Source organism: Oryctolagus cuniculus, chromosome 9 (assembly GCF_964237555.1).
Source record: "Oryctolagus cuniculus chromosome 9, mOryCun1.1, whole genome shotgun sequence".
Lineage (NCBI taxonomy): Eukaryota > Metazoa > Chordata > Mammalia > Lagomorpha > Leporidae > Oryctolagus > Oryctolagus cuniculus.
The window spans coordinates 50,747,085-50,757,473 of record NC_091440.1 but is presented as its reverse complement, the minus strand read 5'-3'; positions in this window follow the sequence as shown (position 1 = coordinate 50,757,473).

Here is a 10,389-nt window from a genome sequence, read left to right as displayed (position 1 = left end):
GAAAAGGAAGAAATCAAACAACCCTTATTAGTAGATGACATGATTTTATCAGTCCCATTCACAATAGCTACAAAAAGAATTAAATACCTTGGAATAAATTTAAACAATGATGTCAATGCTATCTATGATGAAAATTACAAAACACTAATGAAAGAAATAGAAGAGGACACTGAAAAATGGAAAAATCTTCCATGTTCACAGATTGGAAGAATCAATGTCATCAAAATAGCTACACTACCAAAGCAATTTACAGATTCAATGTGATCTCAATCAAAATACCAATGACATTCTTGGAAGATCTAAAATAATGATGTTGAAATTCATAATGAAACACCAGAGACCCTGAATAGCTAAAACAATCTTAACAACAACAACAACAAAGCAGGAGGCATCACAATACCTGATTTCAAGACATACTATAGTGCACTATGGTGCAGTTATAATCAAAACAGGCTGGTATGGCACAAAAACAGATTTGTAGACCAATGGAACAAAACAGAAACTCCAGGAATCAATCCACCAATCTATAACCAACTTATCTTTAAGAAAGGAACTAGATCAATCCCTGGAGTAAGGACAGTCTCTAGTAAACATTGCTGGGGAAACTGGATCTCTGATTTCAGAAGCATGAAACTAGACCTATAGCTCTGATGAGAAGGATAAAATGTAGGAGTCATTACTCTAAAGTTTCAGCTATCTTCTGGATTTACTGGTCCATACTATACTAAATATACTGTACTCTCCTTGCTTTTTTGTATATTTTCTAGAATGAATTATTTTTGAAACTTAAATGTGAAGTGTCCACTGTCTGCATTCTTTCTGTAATCATTAGTGAAATAATTCTCATTCTACCTAAACCAATTAATGTTCACAAGTTTATATAAATAGAGTTGATGACTGTGTGAACTGTAAAGTATAAGGAAGAATGGAAAGGTCATTGGAATTGAAGAAAATAATTATTTCACAATTTTTTTTTTGACAGACAGAGTGGACAGTGAGATAGAGAGATAGAGAGTAAGGTTTTCCTTTCTATTGGTTCACCCCCCCAATGGTCGCTGTGGCCAGTGCAGCCAGCGCACTGCGATGATCTGAAGCCAGGAGCCAAGTGCTTCCTCCTGGTCTCCCATGCGGGTGCAGGTCCCAAGGACCTGGGCCATCCTCCACTGCACTCCCGGGCCACAGCAGAGAGCTGCACAGGAAGAGGAGCAACTGGGAAAGAATCCGGTGCCCCAACTGGGACTAGAACCCTGTGTGCTGGAGCTGCAGGCAGAGGATTAGCCTTTTGAGCCGTGGCGCTGGCCTTCTTCACAAAAATTAACATGCATTTTATGGAGATAAATACACATGACATAAATATGCATGAATGGATGGAAACACTGAAAATAAAAACAATGATGGTTTGCAATTGCATGAATAGTGTAGGAAACCCATATATATTTACATATATATATATATATATATATATGTATTTATTTGATTGATTTGAAAGGAAAAGTACAGAGAGAGGCAGAGAAACAGAGAGAGAAAGAGGGATCTTCCATCTGCTGTTTCACTCCCTAAATGGCTGTAATGGCCAGGACTAGAGACCAGAGAGAGGCCACCAACCAGTCCTTTAATTTAAGTCCCGAACAGGTAAAAAGTTCCAAGTCATTGAGTCATCCCCTGCTGCTTTCCTAGGGGCAGTACTGTGGAGTTGGATCAGAAGTAGAGCAACAGGGATATTAACAGTGTGCATATTGGATGCTGCTGTTGCAGGTGGCAGCCTAACACACTTTGGCACAAAGCCAGCCCTCAACAACTAAATTTTGTAATTTATTAAATTCATTGATTTTTAATTGGACTCTAAAAAAACTTTTTAATGCACTTTTAAAAATTTCTTTTCACAATTGAGTTGTTTTTGTGTAAATAACAAGTTTCCTTTTTCATTGACTCTCTAACTTCTCTATCATTAATGTTTTTCACATTTGATCAAGAGAAAACAGTACCATAGACTCTGTATGTATACTAAATATTTTAAATTACAAGAAATGTAGTAAAATGGAATTTTTTGCATTGTGAATTGAAATTTAGGTCAGAACAAAAAAAGACTCATTTGTTAAAATGAAAATCTATGCCAGTGATAAAAATAATGATACAAGGAGTGCTACAAATTCCCTTACTAGAAGAGAAAAATAGATTTTTACTCTAAGAATATCACATTCAGCATTTTGGCAAATGAGGAACTTCTTAAATGGCAAGACTCATGAAACACATCTCAACAAACAGCACTATTCACTTTTTCTTAGTCATTTTTGATTATTCTCAACCCGTTAAGTCTGTAAAATCACCTGGTTAGAAACAATTTCCAGATATCGGCACTAGAGGAAAAAGACAAGGATAGAATAATTTAGAATATAGGAACCCTTATTTCATATGTTCCATTTTTAAGATGACAACTAGTGTAAAAGGAAATTCTTCATCTTTACAAAAATTGCTTCCCCTCATATTTTAGTATTTTATTAAAATCATTTTGTTCTTTCAGTTTCCAACACTCAGAAATAATTTTAAGGGCTTCTTGTTTTATATTAGATATAAAGTTATTGCCTTAATTATGACAATTACTTATGTGCAAACTTTCTAAAAATATGGACCTTTTTAATTTTTAATGATAGCATTCTAATTTAGTTCCTACAATTCCTTTCCTATAGAACTTCAATAATATCCTGCTGCTCTCATTTCTTCCTTCTATATTTATCAGAAATCAGAAGTCTGAATTCTTTGATTAATATTTAGCAAACCAATTGTCCTCTTTGCATATATGTTCATAATTCAAAACATGACATTCTTTTATTTGTCTTTAAAGATTATATTAATTTCAAAACCAGAAAAAATACAACAAAGAAAGAGAACCATAGACTAACATATGTGATAAACATACATTCAAAAATCATCAACAAAATGCTAGCTATTCAAATCCAAAAGCGTCTCAGAAAGATCATTCATCCTGAAAAAGTGGGATTTATTTTCAGTATACAGGGATTGTTCAACATTCACAAATCAAAAGTGTGATACCGAGCCGGCGCCGTGGCTCAATAGGCTAATCCTCCACCTTGCGGCGCCGGCACACCGGGTTCTAGTCCCGGTTGGGGCGCCGGATTCTGTCCCGGTTGCCCCTCTTCCAGGCCAGCTCTCTGCTATGGCCAGGGAGTGCAGTGGAGGATGGCCCAGGTGCTTGGGCCCTGCACCCCAGGGGAGACCAGGAAAAGCACCTGGCTCCTGGCTCCTGCCAGGATCAGCGCGGTGCGCCGGCTGCAGCGGCGGCCATTGGAGGGTGAACCAGCGGCAAAGGAAGACCTTTCTCTCTCTGTCTCTCTCTCTCACTGTCCACTCTGCCTGTCAAAAAAAAAAAAAAAAAAAAAAAAAAAAAAAAAAAAAAGTGTGATACCCCACATTAACAAAATCAGGATAAAACCGTATGCTTATCTCAACAGGTGCTGAGAAAGCATTTGGTAAAACACAACATCCTTTCATAAAAAAACAAACAAGCAAACAAAAAACTTTAAACCAAATTAGGATAGAAGGGACACAGTTAAGGCATTAGAGTATAAACCCACAACAAGCATCATATTGAATGAGGAAAACTGAAAACATTTTGACTAGGTCCAGAACCTGAAAAGGATGCCCACTTTCACCATTGCTGTTCAGTATAGTTATGCAAGATTTAGCCGAAGCCATTAGGCAAGGGAAAAAAATCTAAGATGTATAAATTGGAATGGAGAAAGAAACTGTCCCTATTTGCAGATGCAATGATGCTATATATAGATGAGCCCAAACACTTCACTAAGAGAACTAGTAAGACAGTTTGATTAAGATGCAGTTTATTTTTTTATTTATTTTTTTATTTTTTTGACAGGCAGAGTGGACAGTGAGAGAGAGAGACAGAGAGAAAGGTCTTCCTTTACTGTTGGTTCATTCCCAATGGCCACTGTGGCCGGCGCGCTGTGGCCGGTGCACCACGCTGATCCAAAGCTAGGAGCCAGGTGCTTCTCCTGGTCTCCCATGGGGTGCAGGGCCCAAGCACTTGGGCCATCCTCCACTGCACTCCCTGGCCACAGCAGAGAACTGGACTGGAAGAGGAGCAACCGGGACAGAATCTGGTGCCCCGACCGGGACTAGAACCCAGTGTGCCGGCACCGCAGGCGGAGGATTAACCTATTGAGCCATGGTGCCAGCCATAAGATGCAGTTTATTAAATCAACACACAAAAACCAATAACATTTGTATCCACAGACAACGCCATGGCTGATGAAGAACTTCTAAGATCAATCCTGTTCACAATACATTGTATAATACTACTCAGCTGTACAAAAAATGAAAGCCTCTATGTTGCAATGAAATGGATGTAACTGGAAACCATTATAATTAGTGAAATAAGTCAGTCCCCAAAATACAAGGGGGAGTTTTGAAGTAACTAACAGAGTACAAAAAACTTTGTAGTAATTTGATTTGTAGTAACTAACAGAGTACAAAAAACATAATGGATTGAGCTAACTGACATTTTGAGATTTGTTTATTGTTTACAGTCCTTGCCTCTACTGTTGAGAATTAGCGTTTTTATCTTCTTACTATATGTTGAATTTTTTACATAGTGGAGAGTTAAGCTTGTGAGTATAAAATAAATTGGAACATGTCATTGAAGAAACAATGTAAGTTTTAAAAATTGTAAAAATTTATAAAAAGATCAAATGTAATCTCTTGGTCAAAAAAAGATTTAACAAATTTTCCATTATAGCAATGCATTTCTTCTGATGTTTTTCATGACTCTTTTTAAGCATCTTGTGTCTTTTGCTTAAAACCATCAGGTGGTCTTTCCAATGATAGTTCTATAACTGGAACAAAGATAGTGTTACATTTATATTTATAAAATAAATGAATAAATAATTGAAATGCATTTAACTATTATGATTTATAATTTATAATAATAGTTCATTGCTTAGGTCAATATTGGACAACCCCTTGGTTAATTCCTGTTAATTGGTGATGCAGCATGTTTCCTAATAATGACCAAACATAAAATACATGTATTCTTCTGTTCATTTCAGGGAAATGCAAAAAGTCTTAAGAGTTCTATATGAGCCATTATTTCTTTATCCTTTGAAAATAGTGGTATGATGAATGAATAAATTACCTTTTACTATCTTCAAGTAATTTCATAATGTTATTAAATTTTTAATTAATAAAGCCCCTGAAATCAAAAATAAGGAATTTGATATTATATAATAGACAATCTAAAATAAAATAATAAATTAGCATACCACTCTGACACATAGAGTCCCAAGATTTTTGGGAATTATTGGCAAATAAATTCATGTCTGCTACACATATTAATGATATGGAGAAGGTAAAATATAAATCTCTGAATCACAATATTGACCCAGAGTCCATCCATACATTTGTGAAACGACTACTCCCAGCTTCTCCCAGAAATCCATGGCATTTCTGTCATCCAAGAAAAGGAAACGATTGCACCTGCATAAGCCTATGCCATGAATCTGTCTGGGCTCAACAATACAGATTGCTTATCATAGATTCTGCAATATTAAACTCTTCATTAAACAACAGCTTGTCTTGTGATTAAGAAGCATAACATGGCTCTACAAACATTTAGCACAGAAATTTCTTCTTTGTGTTTTAACACGGCTAGGATGAGATTTAGCTAATCTCCGAGGCAACTAACTTGCAGATACTGAGAAGGAAGCTCATGGACTATGAATAATAAGACAGCCTCAAGCTTCACATCTGCTGAAACTTTTTTAAAAAGAAGTGATCTATTATCTTAGAAAACAAAAAAAGAAAAATACAATTTTGAATTTGTAGAAAATTTTATTGTGTTTCTGTTTTTTGGTTGTGGCTTTGCACTGATAATAAATCTATAGCATGAATGATATTAGGCAATGGATTTGAAACCTATCAAAACTGACTATTTTGTATAACTTGATCTATTCCTAAAAACCAGTTTGACAGTACAGTCATGATGGTAGCTGCCATGCTACATGCTTATTGCAATTAACTATGCCTTTCAAAAAACTGTATTCCGTAGCAGTTTATGCCACTTAATCTTTCTTGACATTTGTTTTTGGTTATTTTAGTTATGAGGAAATGGCACTCTGTACCCAACCTAGCCTTACAATATAATGTATTGTCCTACTGATAAGTAATGGGTGCTTTTATTAAGCAATGATTCAAGTATAAACAAGAAATTCAACAACTTCCTTCAAATCAATTTCTTTTAAAATTACAACCTAATTGTATTCCTATTATTTTTTTGTTTTTATAATTTATTCTGGCTATTGACCTGGCAACAAGGCTGGTTGAGAGAATTTTGTATATAGAATTATCTTGAGGAAAAGAGAACAAGAAAGGGCTATTGGGAAATAAAATTGCAGTGTCTTTTCAGGTCTTTGAAGTTATTTAAAATAACACAAAATAGGAACATTGACTTTGATCCAAAAATAATGTGACAACTTTTCATCCTTCTGACCCAATTTAAGGACTTAGGTGTTACCGACAGTTTCACATCATTTCTCTGAATCTGCATAATAAAAAATATACAAAAGGGAAGCAAACTAAAAAAAAAAAACACTATGTGGCATAATTTACACATGAAATGCACTTCATAGAATACTATTATAGTGATTTTCTGGTGGAAATAATATATAATCATGGAAACAAATCTATATTAAAACACCATGATGATTAATGAGTAAATGTTCGCTGAAATGTCTGGCAATTGAACAAGCACAAGAGTTAAATCCTATGATATTGTGCAAAGATACAAAAGTAAATATAGTTATAAGCTAATAATATTCAAGGATAATATTTTATTGAGAATGTACTTTTTTTCAAAACAGCATAATCCACAAAGGAGTCTGTAAATATAAGAAAATGTATTCAACATCATAATATATTAGGTAAACTAAGATTAAAACCATTTATGTACCATTTCAAACATTTCAAACTTTGCCAGGGTTTGTATTGTGGCATAACAGGTTCAGCTTCTACCTGAGATGCCATCTGGACACTGGTTTGAGTATTGGCTGCTGCATTTTCAATCCAGCTCCTTACTAATGCACCTGAGAAAGAAGAGAAAGATCACCTAAGTATCCGGTGAATCAACGGAAGGAAGACATTTCTCTCTATCTCTCTCTCTCACTGTCTAACTCTGTCAAATAAATTAAAAAAAAAGAAATTGAGTGTGGTACACACGGTTCAGTATCATTAATCAACTTTGTGGTTTATTTCTCATGCTCCATGTTAAAAATAAATGATGTAGTAAATTCATCTGATTACATGACCATGATTGAGGCAATACGTATTTATTTTTATGATAAGAACAAAAATCAGCAATACAAATTCCATTTGGCTTTTCCCCTAAACTTGTTTTTAATTTAAGGTGAATTTCTTATGATGGGTTTTTGCTGTCGTTTCAAAGTAATAAATAGAATACAATCTATAATGTGCAGAATGTTTCAGAGTGTCTATAAAAGTCATGTTTTTATGTAGTATTCCAATGCCCGTTGATTCTGTTTGTTTCTCTTATTTTATGATTTTCTATTTTGCCTCTGAATTTTGTGGTGATTGAAGCAATGAAGTGCTTCTACTAATCCCCATAAATTAGTAGGATCTGGTGAAAATGCTCTCCTTTCTCCCCATCGGAAGCTTCATAATGAATTGTGAAGTGTTGCAACGGAGTAAAACCATGAGCTTCTCCCTCTATTATGATATTAGCTTTTTCAGTTTTAGTGATAAATTTGGTGCATATGTTTTTTAAAATGTATTCCTAAGTGATCTGTAACTAGAAAAAAATACTCATCAGAGAGGGCATTTAATTATTTAGATAAATACTTTCATAGACAACAGTCTCCTCCATCTGCAGAGCCAGTTGTTGTTATTGGTGGTTTCTTTCCTTGTTACTTTGGAAATGCCCTTAGATTTTGTAAGCGCTTCATGCCATAGATCTCATTTACAGTTAGAAGATCTGACAGTTTTGGGAGCTGCCTGCAAAGACGAATAAAAGATGAGCAGAAGATCATGCTCCTTTCACAGCCAGTATTCTCAGTGTCAAAAAATATTGTTGTGCCGGATTTAAGACTTAAAATAGTTATGGCAGGTCACCTGCACACTGCAGTCTTTACTGCCATTCAGATCTGAAGGCCATGTCTTGGCATATGACTGTTTTTCACAAATTGATGTAATGGGTTTCACACACACACACACACACACACACACACCACAGACACTTGTTTCCAATGCTTTTTAAATTGTTAATAAATTCAATATTTTTGTAAGAAATATTGCAAATAAGACAACACTTAACCAATAGGTATATAAGAGCAAAGTATGATGTGAGTATAAGAGTTTCCATTGAGGGGCTGGTGCTATGGTATAGCGGGTAAAGCTATATGAGCACAGTTCGAGTCCTGGCTGCTCAACTTCTGATCAAGCTCTCTACTATGCCCCGGGAAATCAGTGGAAGATGACCCAAGTGTTTGTGCCCCTGCACCTGCGGGGGAAAAAGCTCCTGGATCCTGGCTTTGGATCGGCCCAGCTCGGGAACTTGTGGCCATCTGGAGAGTGAAATAGTGGATGAAAGACCTCTCTTCTCTCTCTCTCTCTCTCTCTCTCTCTCTCTCTCTCTGTATCTGCCTCTGTCTCTCTGTAACTCTGCCTTTCAAATAAATAAATAAATCTTAAAAGAGAGCTTCAATTGAGAATAAAATCTGTTAGTTAGCAGTAGAGTTATCCCTTTAGAAAAGTTTCTCACTATTTTTAGGGAGCATTTCTGATGCAACCTAACAGTTACTCAAATAATATCATTGCTTAAGATTTTTTGAATGTGAAAGTATTATGGAATGACTGTGTCTCCTTTCTATAATTCATAAGTCGAAGTCTTACCTCAATGTCTCAGAATGTGATGATATTAGGGTATAGTGTCTACAGAGGTAGACTAAAATGATTTTTAGGTATTAGGATATACTGTCTATAAAGGTAGACTAAAATAATTTTAAGGGTGATCGCTAATTCAATATGACTGGTGACATTAGAGGAAGATGAAATTTGGACATGAAACACATACAGAGGAAAGAGGGTATGAAGACATGGAGTGAAGATTGCCATCTGTAGATTAAGGAGACACCGAGAACACAATGTTTCCACCTCACAGCATTCAGAAAAGACCCTGTTAATATGTTTATTTGGGACTTCCAGCCTCTGTAACTGTGAAAAATAAATTTCTGTTGTCTAAGCCACCCTGTCTGTGGCACCTTGTTACAACAGCCCTGGTAAACTAATGCAAGTATCCACTACTGTTAAAAGATATTAGTACTGAATGGATGCTGATCAAGACATGTATTAAAAGACATTGGAATTATAATTCAGAATGTAATGCTGAACCATTCGGTAAGATTGCCTCTTGATGGACAAAATTAATTAAAATAATCAAAAATGGAAAATATAGATGGTATTTTATATCCATGCTGGAAAATAGAAAAGGTCATCATAATAGTTTATCACTATTAAGAAATTCCCTGATATATAATTCATGATATATCAATCTACTGGAAAGGCCAACTCATCCAATATCTTTGACTAATGGGAGTGTCTGGCTGGATGAGCACTGGAATGAACTTGTTCAGGAGAATTAAGCTAACACCTAGGTAGAAGTAACCGAGGATCACAGTAGAGGTGGGCATGAGGCACCTGAAGCTAGGGAGAGGAAATAGCTTTCACTAAAATTTGTACTTTATTTTTCAAATGCCTTTAATGAAGGATAATTTGCACGTTACAAAATTCACCTGTTTTTAAGATAAATTAAATGATTTTCATTAAATTTAAAAAGCTGAGGTGCCAGTGCTGTGGTACAGTAGGCTAAGCCTCTGCTAGTGGCACCATCATCCCATACGAGTGCTAGTTTGTGTCCCAGCTTCTCCTCTTCCTATTCAGCTCTCGGCTTATGGCCTGAGAAATCAGTGGAAGATGGCCCAGTGCTTGGGTCCCTACACCCATGGTGGGGAAACCTAGGAAAAACTCCTGGCTGCTGGCTTTGGCTTTGGCCTGGCTCTTTCCTGGCCCTTGCAGCCACATAGGGATTAAACCAACAGATGGAAGACCTCTCTCATTTTGTCTCCCTCTGTCCGTGAAATTCTGATTTTCCAGTAAATTAATAAATCTTTTTAAAAACATTTTTAAACTCATAAAGAAATACATTTGTAAACACTCAGGTGCTGATCCCAGATAACATGTTTGTTTTATTCCTTGAAGTGAGTTACAATTTTATTCCAGTGATGTGACATTTTTAATTGTCATGTAGCATAATAATGTAATATAAAAACATAACTATGAGAAAGATCT